The sequence below is a fragment of the Tupaia chinensis genome, unplaced genomic scaffold, assembly GCF_000334495.1.
Source record: "Tupaia chinensis unplaced genomic scaffold, TupChi_1.0 Scaffold000078_1, whole genome shotgun sequence".
NCBI lineage: Eukaryota > Metazoa > Chordata > Mammalia > Scandentia > Tupaiidae > Tupaia > Tupaia belangeri.
Window position 1 is genome coordinate 1,520,089 of NW_006159539.1, and position 6,200 is coordinate 1,526,288.

Genomic DNA, 6,200 nt, shown 5'->3' on the forward strand with positions numbered 1-6,200 from the left:
GGGGGGGGAGTGGGGAGGGGGATGCATGCCAAAATCCCAGGCCTGGGGTCCTGTGCTGGTCTGCCGCTGGCCTGCCCGGGGAGCTGGAGCAGGTCACAGCCCTCCCTGGGTCTCAGTTTCTTCATGTGCACCCCGGGCGCTGACAAAGCCTTTGCAGATGGGAGATAGGGCTGGGCTAGAGCACTCTGAGGTCCCAAAGGTGGTGGTCACCGCAGAGTGGAAGTGCAGCCTGCCTGACGGGCCCTCTCCTCCACAGTGGCACACGGGAACGGCGCTGCAGCCCCTTTGCCGAGCCTCTCGGTAACCCTGTTGGGCAGCGTCTCCTCTGTCTGCTCCATGGGGTCCCTGTGTGCCCGAGCCTGAGCCGGTGTGGAGGCCAGGAGTCCCAGAGCACAGCCAGGGCACTCCGGGGCCAGAAGATCCTTGGCCAAGCAGTCATTCTCCATTTCATCTGGAAGCACCTACTGTGTGCGGAGCTTGAGGCTCCTGAGCCAAGGATAAGCCCCTTTCTACCCACAGTCTATGTGACAGACCTTCCGGCATTTAAAAGTCAGTCACAGCCCTCCCGAGAAGTCTTCCCTGGAAGCCCCTGTTGGTCCTCCACCTTCCTGACCTTCCTACACCAAAGGTTTCCCTGTGGGCCAGGGTGACCTGCAAGGCGGGGAACAGGGAGGGAGACAGTGTTCACGTCCGCCCATCACGGCTCCAGTCAAGGGTTCGAGGGCTCTGCACCTCCACACTGATCTGTATCCTCCCCGCTGCCCCGCACGGCCACGATTACTCAACACTCGGGGCCTTCCCGTGGTCTGGCATGACGGTCGCTAAGGCAGCTGCATACCCGCCAGGTGTGGACAGCAGCTCCCCTGCTCTCCTTGCTGCAGGGGCGCGGCTGGGTCAGGCCGTTGCTGCCTTGTGCTCACGTGACTGTCCCAGACAGCTGCTGGGTGAGTTCTGGCTCCCTCTGACTCAGCATGTCCCAGATAGTACCCTTGACCTTAGTGACCGATCCCCCAACCCACCCAGCCTGGGATTCTGGACGCTCCTGGCGCTCACCACCTCTCCTTGCCACAGGCCAGTCTGTGGCCAGCCAGGGGCCTGAGCCCTCTGCTGTGGTCCTGTGTCCAGCCATGGGTCGGATCTCCCGGTTTCTCCTCTGGACTCTTGTCCTGCCTTGGTTTAACGAGTGGGCTCACTCCCTGGACATGCCTGCTCCCATGGTGGCTGCCGGAGGCCACTTCAGGCTGTTCTTGTTCCCCTGTCCCTCCCTGCACTCAAAAAGGGGTCCCAGAGTGGGCTTGAAGACACAGTCAGGGTGAGGCCTGCTCAGACTTCCCCACCAGGGCAACCTGCTTCACGCAGGCGTGTGGGTCCCCTTCCCCCAGAACAACCACGTCGGCTGGGGTTCTGTCCACACACACAGGGGTGCATCTGAGGGCAGGAGCCACATCCAGGTGCCACGAGGGTAGCCTGGCTGACCTCCCACCAGACACTCTGCTCCCTGTGCTGTCCCGCGGGAGCCCACTCACCCTCCTGTCCTTTCCAGCCGGCCTGGTAACCTGCGTGCCCGGAAGCCTGGGGCTGAGGGAGGCAGGCGAGGCCTCATGTGGGCCCACCTTCCCACTAAGAAAGCCCCTAGTCCCCAGGCCTTACTCTGGTTCACACCGAGGAGCCCTAGAGGCAGTCGGAACCACCTCACAGGGGACTGAGCTGTGCCAGCCGCGGAGACCCTGGACGGAAGAGCAAAAAAAGAGCGGGTACAAACACAGGTCTCAAAATGAAGCAGACCTGGGCGGGCGCCAGCCCCAGCTCTGCAGGGTCTCAGGCACTCTGGAGCCACCGCTTACTCACCTAAGAAACGGGAATACCCAACGCCTGCCCTGGTGAGCTGTGAAAACTCCAGGAGATAATGAACAGCTAGCCCGGGGCCTCTCACCTTCCTGACCCCTGGACCCGAAGTCTCAGGTGGTTTCTGTGGCAAGGGCTAGCCCGGCGCCTTTCTTCTGGGGTGTGAGCACTTTGCAAACCCAACCTGCCTAATCCTTCTGAAGCCCTTCAAGTGCAGCGTGGCAACGCTCCTTATGTGGCTCTGCCTTCGGGCGGGGCCCCCCAACCTGCCCAGGGAGGCAGAGGTGGAGGGAAATGGTGAGTCAGCGGGCCGGGCCACTGCGGGACAGCCAACCTGGCTCCCATGTGGTGGCGGACTGGGGGCAGGCTGGAGCCCAGGGAGACCCTGATCTCACTTGGGGGGCTCCCACCCCTGAACTGTGGCCAGCGGCTCAGTGAGTGCTTGCTAGGTAGCAGGCCTCGTCCTTCCCAGCGAAGGGCTTCTGCCATATTTCTCGTTTGGGAACAGCGGGGCTCAGAGGTAGAAGAAAATCCGCCATTTATAGGTCCCTACCTCAAAAAATATCAAGCACAGTAAGACGGCAATAGCAGACCATGGCCCCAAACTCAGGGCCCTGTGGGACCACACAGGACACTTATCTAAGAAGCCAGCCCAGCTCAGAGAGGTTAAGTAACTTGTTCAAGCAAGATGCAAACCTAGACCTGGGTCTTGAACCCATGTCCCCCAGTTGCTTCCATTGGTGCTGTGAGGCTCTCCTAGGCCAGTCCTACAGCCCTGGGGGAATCCAGGTGCCCAGGTTCCCCATGGCCCTGTCAGACACACACACTGGAGGCACCCCGCCCCCACGAACACGCAGGCCTCACAAGGGCAAAGCCAAGAGCCAGCTCAGCTCCCCCCGCTGCTGCTTGGCAGGGGGAAGGGCCCAGGCCGGGTGGCGGGCGCACGGCTCTGGTGGTCCCTCTGGACACTGGTGCAGTGTGGGGGACACCGAGGCTCGTGATAAACAGAGGAACCTGTGGCACTCCCACCAGGGGCTGTCATTCTTAAGTTATGGGCGCATGTCAAGACTAATAAATTTGGGAGGGAAGTCTTAATGACTACGCAGGGGCACCATGAACTTGGCAGGCCCCAAAGCCTGGAACTTTGCAGTCCGGGTTTTAAAAATGATTTGTGCTGAAGCGAGTCTAAACAGAAGCTGCTTGGCATTGTCCGACTGTGACCTGCTCGTAACTGCTGGGCCTGTGGGAGCTGCTTCCTCCTCCGGCGCTGGGGCTGAGCCTGGCGCTGGCGTGCTGCCCTCCTGGGTCGCCCACGCCCCACACGCAACCCCCACCCAGCGACAGCCACTCCGGGAAGACCTGGCCCCCTCCCAAGGCTCCCGTGACTCATCAGCTCACTCTGCAGGTTAATCCCGGGATCATCTGTGTCCCATTGCACACCAGATGGGCTCAGAGCCCCGATGGCCTGAAGGTCACAGTGAGCAACTAACGCTGTCCTTTCTGAACCTCCAGAGTGGCCCCAACTGCCCCCAGCTTGTCCTTCCATAATTTGTCACGTCATGGAAATCTCTCCCTGGACACAGCTCCCGGTCAGAGAGACCAGGCTAGGGGAGGGGAGGCGTGCAACCCTAGGCCTTTAAGGCTGCGAATCACATGTGCCTCTTGCAAGCCCCCGTGTTCTGCCCTCTGCCTTGGCGGTGGCCATGCTACTGACGGCCCTGGAGGTCGGCCACAAGTGCCGGTGGAGGAAAGTGGCAGGCAGTTGGCCATGGCAGGCACAGGGCAGGTGTGCGTCCGAGAGCTGGGGATACGCAGAGAAACGGGCCAGGGCAGGGGCCGGGGCTGGACAGGAGAAGCACCTGCGGCCAACCTCCACCCTGCGTGCACGTCAGGCAGTAGTCATCAAGACCTTCCCTCTCCTCTGAGGGAGGCCTGGGGCTGCCTTGTTCAGACACGCCCCTCTCCCATTTCCAGCAGTTCGAGCAGGGACAGTGAGACCCCATGACACCCTGGCTGGTCACGTTTCGCCTGAGTGGGCTCCGACCCTGACCAGGCTTTGTCTCTTCTGCCCTGCGTCCTGCTCCTCCTGGAAGGAGCTCACCAGGGGCTGCAGGGAGAGGAGCTGCAGGTGGGCGGCCAGGTGCGTGCCTCACGCTCTCCCAGCATGCACAGGGGCAGGTTAAGGGCTCCGTCTGTGCGTGAGCCTCCCCGACTGGGTCCTGGCTCCCGGCAGGCCCCCCTGTGCGGACCCTGGCATCTGGGGTCTGCGGGTCATTGGCTGAGGGATAAGGGTCCTGCGTTACCTCTGGGAGAGCCAGAGGGAGGTGCCGCAGAGAGCGCGGCCGAACAGGAAGTGCGAGGCCCACAGAGGCTGGGCTCCAGGCAGGCCCAAGCCCAGGTGTGCCACATGGGGCAGAGGCTGGAGGGGAGAGCGAGAGCACCATCCAGGAGGACTGGCCTGGCGAGTGCCTGGTGCCTGTGGACCAGCTCCTCCCGCACTTGGGAAGCAAGACGCAGTTCCAGAACATTCACGAAGGGTAAGCGGACAGCCTTCGCAAACTTCTGTAGTACCCAAGGGGCTCGGGCTTCGCTATGGGACACGGAAAACCGTTTCGGTGTGGCCCGGGGAGTGATCTGAGGGACTTTGGGAAGATCACTGTATGGGGGGGACACCCGTGGGGGCGAAGGTGAGGTCAGGGAGCCGGGCAGGGTGGAGATAGTAGGGGCTGACAGTGAAGAGGGAGGGGGCAGTAAAACCTGCAGGACCTACCGGGCCCTGGGGCAACCATGCTGCAGCTGAGCACGGGGGTGGGTGGGGGGCGTGTGCAAACCATCAGTCACCCAAGGTTGCGGGACATGGGGACACATGAGGCCTGGTCAGTCGTGCCCTCAGGACAGGCCCGTGGGCCTGCCAGCTGAGCCACAGGGGTCCGAGCCACTGCAAAAAGCAGGAGTGGCCTGCAGCCCCCAGGAGCTGTGCTCAGCTCTGGGTGTTGCCATGACAGCGACTGAGACTTGCAGAGCTCGGGGAGGGGTGGCAGAGCAAGCACGTGGAGAGCTCGTCCCCCGGGAGGGGTTGTGGCAGTGTAGGTGACAGTCCCTCGAGAAGACCCTCCGTCTCGAAATATGGCTCACTGGCGAGCCTCCCCTGCACCACGTAAAAACGGAGGTGAGGGGGAGGATGGGCAGCAGGCCTGGGCTCCTAGGGTAGAGCCCTTCCAGGGTGGGCCTGGCGGCCTGCCGAGGTGCCAGTCACCGGTGCTCTGAGGAAGGTGCGCAGAGGTCACCAGCCTCTCGGCAGTGAGTTACAGCAGAGGTGCCCCTCACAGCTGGAGGCCTCGACTCGGAAGTCCCCTGGCCCCCAAAGTCTAGGGTTCTAAAATCTGAAGACCCCTCGGAAGACCCTCATAGCTACTGCCTCCTTCCCCAGAACCTGTCTGCAGCGTCACATAGTCTACAGGGCTTTCTCACGGCCCCGGTTCCTCACCCTTCCCCCGAGGCAGAGAGCGGAGTGCCCACCCATCCCACAGAAGGGGACACTGAGGCCTCTAGTCAGAGCCGCAGAGGGACAGCCCAGAGCTCAGCCTGGCCTGGCCTCGCTGCCCAGGCAAGAGGCACAGTGCAGCACGGCGAAGGGGCCCTGCATCCAGCTGGGGTTCGGGTCCCCCAGCTGGAACCCAGGCCCTGCACCACCACTTACTGGCCGTGTGGACCCATGCCCTTAACCTGTGAGCCTCACGGCCCTGGAGGACGTCCCGGCTCTGTTCCCATTTGACAGCGGGCGGGCAAATCAAGGCCCTGAAAGGGTAAGTCCTCCACCTAAAGTCGCAGCTTGGGCAGAGAGGACATCTGGACCTAGATGCACCCCCTGAGCACCCTGTCCTGGACTGTGGCCATGCTCCCCCTCCCCCTCCCACTGGCATCACGGGCGAGTCAGCCTGCTGCCATCTGCAGGCCTGGGTGCTGCGCTGTTCTGACCCCAGGCCTCACTCTCTGGCCTGGGAGCGCTGTCTGGCAGGAAAGCCTGGCCCTCCCGCTTGAGGCTGGCTCTGCTGTTTATTAGGGAGGTGTGAGCCAGGGCCTCCTGGGTCTCCATTTCTTCATCCATAAAACAGGAAAGTACCTCCCCCAGGGTTGCTGGGAGGTCAGGGTGCAGCTCACACACAGGTGGAAACAGGTGTGGTTCCTGACCGGTACAGTCTGGCTGCGGTAGCTTGGCTAAACGCTCTCCAGTGGGTTCTGGAAGGCAGTCCTGGGGGCCACTGACCTGGTGGTGCTGTCCTGCAAGGAGCCCCACACCTCTGAGCCCTGGTGAGGGGGGGAGCGGGCGGGGTTCCTGCTCACCTTGCGAGGGC

At 62.6% G+C, this 6,200-nt stretch overlaps 1 protein-coding gene across 1 annotated transcript in view; it reads right to left on the reverse strand.

Annotated features, from left to right (window-relative positions):
- Positions 1-6,200, reverse strand: part of TMEM266 (transmembrane protein 266) — a gene marked incomplete in the record, with an annotated part of 69,254 nt that overhangs the window by 4,653 nt on the left and 58,401 nt on the right.